The sequence below is a fragment of the Anneissia japonica genome, unplaced genomic scaffold (genome assembly GCF_011630105.1).
Source record: "Anneissia japonica isolate Jap-2015-1 unplaced genomic scaffold, ASM1163010v1 scaffold287602_len1038180_cov171, whole genome shotgun sequence".
Taxonomy (NCBI): Eukaryota; Metazoa; Echinodermata; class Crinoidea; order Comatulida; family Comatulidae; genus Anneissia; species Anneissia japonica.
This window is the reverse complement of record NW_022734061.1, coordinates 727,901-734,507: the sequence shown is the minus strand read 5'-3', so window position 1 is coordinate 734,507 and position 6,607 is coordinate 727,901. Positions and strand designations below refer to the sequence as shown.

Genomic DNA, 6,607 nt, shown 5'->3' with positions numbered 1-6,607 from the left:
GGGGGACATTCCGTGAGCCCCCACAGCAACCAATTAATATGTGTGATGTTCTATAGAAAATAAATATTAAAAACATTGTCTTTGATGTACCGGTACTTAATCTAGGCCAACTACTTCAAAGCCATTAGTCCACAGAAGGGCTGAGGTGGAAACATTTGGGGAAAAAGTACCCTAAATTACAGGAAATGACAATCTTTTATAATAAAATTCATCATCATCGATCAAATTAATCGCTGTGATGTTCCACTGGAAATAAAACACAGTTGTCTTTGATGCATTTTTAATTTACTTTACCATGTGCCAAAATTATAATAAAGGCACGTGCACAAGAGTCGTGTATTATAAGTAATTCAGATGTTGGTGGACAGAGATACTGGTTGTATAGCACACTTCCGTTAGGGTCCGCAGTCCATTTCAACAATTTTCAGGCATCTTCTTGACTTATGAAATTATTACATTACGGACGAAGAGTGAGGGATCAACCCCCACCCCCTTAAAATTTTTTGTCCCTCCTTGATCATGGGTTTAGGGAGAGGCATCCCCTTTCATTTGAGATTTTTGGAATTAGTACACGACTAGATGCTCTTAGATTACATATGAAAAGAAGTTAAGCTTAAAAAGAAAGTGTATATTTACGAGAGTAGGCCTAGCCTACTACATGTAACATGTACACATGAGAAGCACTCACAAAAGACGAGTGACTATATTTTTTTTTTCGAGTTCACACCCCTAGACCCGCCACTGCCGTCCCCTTAATAGGGATTGGCCGTAGTGTTAAAACATATATTGCCCCTCCTTTCACGGAAAAGTGTCCCCATAATAAGGGTGAATAGGGGTGTCCCAAAGAAGGGGTTCTACTGTTTAGTACCTCTAGATGGCCGGAATTGACACTTTTATATAGTAAAGTTCATCATCTTCACATCATCGTTATATAGTCAAAATAAAGCGCCAACAAATTTCTCATGATCTTTTATCAGGGATCTACATATTATCCACTAGTATGCCAGACTGGGTTCCAGTTCCTAATTTTTGTCTTAATTAGTGAAAACTATTAAAAATAAAACTTTTTTGCCACCAATGGCGTTCCATATTATACTTTTTCTGGAAAACACTCTACTATAAGGAAAGTGGAAAAGAATGTGACGACCCAGGCCCTGCTTGCCTGCGAGGGTATTTATAAATGTTAAAGTTAAATATAAATCTATGATGGACAATTAATTTTCTATTTTCTCTTATTATTTATGTTAAATTATACTGTGTTAATGTTCTCAATGATTTATCCTTTTTTACGTCTTATTTGCAAGCTGCTATTCATAATGTTTTTCAAGTACTTATATAATTTTTAATGTTTAATGCTTTGAATTTTAATCTAAGCATTTTATAATTTAAAGTTTTTGATGTTTTATCCATAATTTTGTTATACTTATCATGTTAATTCTGCTTATCATGTTGATCTGCTTAATTTACTTGATTTTTGATACCAATAAAAAGAAAAGATAATAATAAAATGTGCTCTATGTCTAAAGTTTACACTTTGATTGAATAATTACATTCTTCTATACTACATCCAATAAAAAAAAAATTGTTCATAAATGGAAATATTAACCTTTCGATTAAGAAATCTTTGGGTGCAAATTTGTTTTGGACGCATTGTATCAATCTAAGGGTCATCATCGACACGTTCATGGATTTACAGTACTTCAGAAAGTAACTGTTAAATGCTAATTGGTTGAGGCTGTGTCAAAAAAAGTCTTTACCTTCATGATTTTTGACCGTACGTGGCTTTTGAATGAAAACCCGCTGTCGACTCGAAGATCAATCGGAGACGGCCCGAGCATTTAATGCAATCACGTCGATAAAATAAATTGGGAGTTGAGCGGCCGTAGATAACTGTGCCTTCACAACATGATGACAATTCGTAGGTCTAAATTTAAATTTTAGTGGAAGCGGTTTGGCACAGCGGGAACGGACTGGTTTCTCGAGGTCGGGGTTCAATCTTTCACTGTGAATTTCGCTTGTGTCATTGAGCAAGGCACTTTATCTGCATTGCTTCTCTCTACCCAGGAGTTGGATTTACCTGCTCCTGCGCTGATTACCAGCAGCAACACTTAGCATGTGGACCCAATGACCATGGAAAAGAACGGCGCCTTATAACCGCAAGGAAGAGGCGCATTATAAATAACCATACAAGTACCAGTACCAAAGAGCTAGTAGAAAAGATATGATAGTTCAGTCCATTGGTTAGATTTGTCCAAAAAAAAACAAAACAAAAAAAAAAAAAAACTAAGGGGACGGGGATGTTTTCTGAGTGTGCCAAAAGGCGAAATAAGGGGACACCTAAATTATTTTATCATTGTATCACAACTACAGCTGTCTCAAAGTAAGAAAACTTCATTCAATTTCATATTTTAACACCTTTTGAGTAAATCAGACTTTTCGGGTTGTTTGTTCACACGTGCACGTTTACCGGCGCCGCAATAATGGAGGAAAGTTCCGAGCGCGAAGTCTCTGTTTTGTTACAGTTTTGTCCAAAAATAAACAGGTTATTGATTTCATACATTGAAGTGATACATTTACTGTCAGTCTGCAAATACAGTATATATAAACTTGACAAGTTGAACTTCAAAATTATAACAATGTATTTTCATAACTTTAACCATAAATAAAGGTTTCTTAAGTGAATTATCATTGAATCACGAATATCTGTCCTGATCGCGATTTTTGTTCATCATCAGAGAGCTATTTACTCTATGGAGGACCAATTGTTTTTAACGTAGGGTAGTTTGGTAAAACCTCATGAATTATTCATAATCATTCTTATAGAAGATATTTTGCGCATGCGCTATTTTCAAGTCCGTGTCAGCCTCAATGATCAGCTGTTCTGTGCATATATCGCTAGGAACCTAGTGTTCGATTTATTAAATAAAAAAACTGCTTTACATTATGGTATGCAATCATTTAATTTATAATCACGTAACATTAGAGCCTTCATTCAGTCTAATACCAGTATATCAACATCTAGTCTGCTTCATTATATCGTGAACATAACAAGTATTTCAAAATACACATAAAAGAAGGTGATTATTTATTTTATGCAACTTGTTTATTTTGCTTTGTACAGTGGCGTCGCCAGCGTCTGAAAAAAAATATATAAGTCCTAGATTCGCAGCATAGAGCGAAGTTTCTTAGCTTATATAGTGAAATAAACTTTAATTGAACACATATTATAGTAGGCCTACTGTATTTGCAGACTGACAGTAAATGTATCACTTCAATGTATGAAATCAATCACCTGTTTATTTTTGGACAAAACAGTAACAAAACAGAGACTTCGCGCTCGGAACTTTCCTCCATTATTGCGGCGCCGGTAAACGTGCACGTCGCTGAACAAACAACCCCTGAAAATTGAAAATGGTCTATCTCGCCATGACAACACAACATATTTACTATGTCGACTTGGCAAGATAAAATGTTTTACCCCAATGGCAATAATAATGGGGTGGACGGAGTAATGCTATAATTATCATACGTAAATGAAGATCGATCATACTTTAGTTGGATATGTTATGTTCTATTTTTTTTTCATTTGCCATTGTAATCATTTCATTGACTTATTATTTTTTCTGCGCTGTATGAATTCGATTCAAAAAACAAATTCTCACCAGAGACTCAGCATTGAGTTCTCACTGTAATGTTTTACCGAAATAATAAAATTAAAGGAGTGGACGGAGTTAATAATTATCATAATGATTATACTTGAGTTATTTATACCAAACTTACTCTCATTCGTACAATGATTTGGTTAAAATAAAGATGAAAACGCGTATTTGTCAATGTGAAAACATTGTAAATGCGATTTATGTAGTCAAGCTATATCGGAATAATTGTATGTAGGCCTAGTGATGCTTCGATAATGATGATCATTAAAAATATGTATTTATTCTTCATTAAAGAAGGCTAAAAAAACAAAATGGTAGCTATATTGTGTTATTTATTTTGTTTGTATTAATTTGGTGTTGCGTCGCAAGTGATTAATCCCTTGGGAAGACGACATGGAGACGGAGAATGGTAACCACAAATTAATCAAAGTGGTACAGTATCTTTTAGATAGGCATATTCGATTTTGCTAAAGCTGTAGTAATAATTTATTAAAATAATATGATACGAATGTAATAAATTACGTATCATTTTAATCAATTAAAATAGGCCTATTATAGTTTAATAGAATAACAGCATTAAGGATTAAATTGTGTAGTCGTACAATACCGTACATAATTACATTTTTTTAAATTGAATATGTACAGAAATAGGCTACCCCTATGTGAATGTAATGTGCGCAGCGCGCACATCTGGCCGTACCACCACCCTGGAAGCACGGTGCATGCAATTTCAAAATTCTTATCGCTAGTTTGATGACCAAACAAGATGAGCAAAAAAATATCTGACTTCTTAAAGCCTAAAAATACTTCGCAAATTAGCGAATCGGAGCAAGAAGGCTCAGATGATGATGTTTCAGAAGTTGCAGATGCCCCACCATCAATTTTGTCTTCTTCTGATGTTGAACAGGAATGGATGGAACCGAGAAAAGAGGAGCATGGAGAAGAGTCAATTTTCGCAGTATCGGACGCAGAAGAATTTGACTTAGAGGAAGAAGTAGCACAAAAAGAGGGTAGTAGTAGTAAACATAATGAAGCGAGTAAAAGTAGCAAGAAAACATATCAATTCCAAAATAAATGTTTGAAGGAATTTTCTTTTTTACGGTACTCAAAGGCAACTGATAGGATGTGGTGCGCTTATTGCAAAGATGCAAAACCATCAACAAAAAGCGGCCTGGCTATTGGCATTTTACCAGAGGATTTAACGCGAAACCTTTTAACACTTCATTCCCGATCAAAATCGCACAAACTTAGCCGGGACACCTGGTTTACGACGACAAAACAAGAAATCACAATTATAGCGAGCTTTTCTTAATAGTCAGAGTGCTAGGCTTTAGGAATTCAGAAAGAAAGTTAACATCGCCTATTTTATTGCCAAGGAGGAACTGCCTTTTACCAAGTTTGTTCCGTTGGCAACGCTTCACCACAAAAAATGGGGCAGAAATAACATCAACACACGTGAATCATGAAATGTTGTGCTCCCTAATCGGGGGTAATTGCCGATTCAATGAAGGAGCGACTTTCAACTGATAATGACAAACAACATTACATCAGCATCTTGATTGATAGAAACACCGATATTTCGGTTAAAGAGTGCGAGATTGTATACGTCAGAATCATAGAGAATGGTTTGCCGGTAAATCGGTTGGTTGGCCAAGCGGAAGTGGAACATACTCATTGCTGTTGACAGATAGTCTCAGTGTTTCTATTCACGTTGTAATTATTCAAGGCATATGCTAATAAAACTCTGGTTAATTCTTCGTTCTTAACAATTCAAAGTTCTTAACAATACAGAATACGGTAAGTCAAATCAAAATTGAAGTTTAACAAAAGGGGAGAAAAACAATAAAACAACATCACAAACACACCACAAACACATAAAAAATAGAAAAACTCTAAAATAAAGCAATTTAATAAGGGACATCAAGTTATGAATTCAAGTAAAAATTAATAATTCGCAAATTAATTTAGAGCGACTCGAACTCCGCTGATTTTTAACGAGCACACTCCGATTAGTAAATTACTCCTCGGAAAAAGACTATATCGAACACGCCGTTGAGGCTGACGCAGACTTGAAAATAGCGGATGCGTAAAATAAGTTCTATAAAAGGATGATTATGAATAATTCATGAGGTTTACCAAACTATCCTACGTTAAAGAATGTGCCCTTCTTAGTCATATCTATAGAGGACGCTATATATGTCGTAGCTGCGTAGTGTAGGTGGTCACACGGAGTTAAGTTATGATTATTATACATCTTGATTCTAGGCCTAAATGATTTTTTTGGGTAATTATATTGGATTTTTTTGACATATGATTATAATATTGTGATATCTAGGCTTAGTAAGGCTCGAGATCCTTCGGTTATTTACCACCACTGTCTAGCTAGGCCCTAGGCCTAAGAGACAGGTAGGCCGCAGGCGCGCCCTATTTCCAGGCCTATTTAAGTACTTACCTAACCAGGCTAGAGGGCCTAGGCTACACCCGATGGTCAGCGCCTAGGCTAGTAAAGCTGATGCTTATCCTAGTGTAATGCCCTGTCCAGACTATCATTTAAATTTTAGTTGACAAAAACATGTGACATCATATGCCTAGCACTTGCCTAAATATTAAATTATTATCGTAAAGGTGAACTCTGAAATTGAAGTGGCACACGCAATTTCAGCGTATGAGAAGGAAACAATTTCCAAATGTGTCATTGAACACATTGACAAAGCATATACCAAAGAAGGTAGGGACTAATTTATAATATCTTCTTATATATATATATATATATAATATATAATTGATGATATCTTCATGATCTGGACCCATGGTGAAGATAGTTTGGATACGTTCCTATTGAACATTAATTCGGCTCATCCCACAATCAAATTCACTGCTAACAAATCCACAAGCAGTGTAGATTTTCTGGACATCACCGTGACCATGGAAAATGGTGCACTTAAAAC

General features: G+C 35.6%; 1 protein-coding gene across 1 annotated transcript in view; it reads left to right on the top strand.

Moving 5' to 3' along the window:
• The first annotated feature begins 6,291 nt into the window (after positions 1-6,291).
• The window catches only part of LOC117116305, a 15,802-nt gene continuing 15,486 nt past the window's right edge, over positions 6,292-6,607 (top strand). Inside the window, exon 1 of the mRNA XM_033260327.1 lies at positions 6,292-6,387. The gene's annotated coding sequence lies outside the window, so the exon portion shown is untranslated. The remainder of the gene's footprint in view (positions 6,388-6,607) is intronic.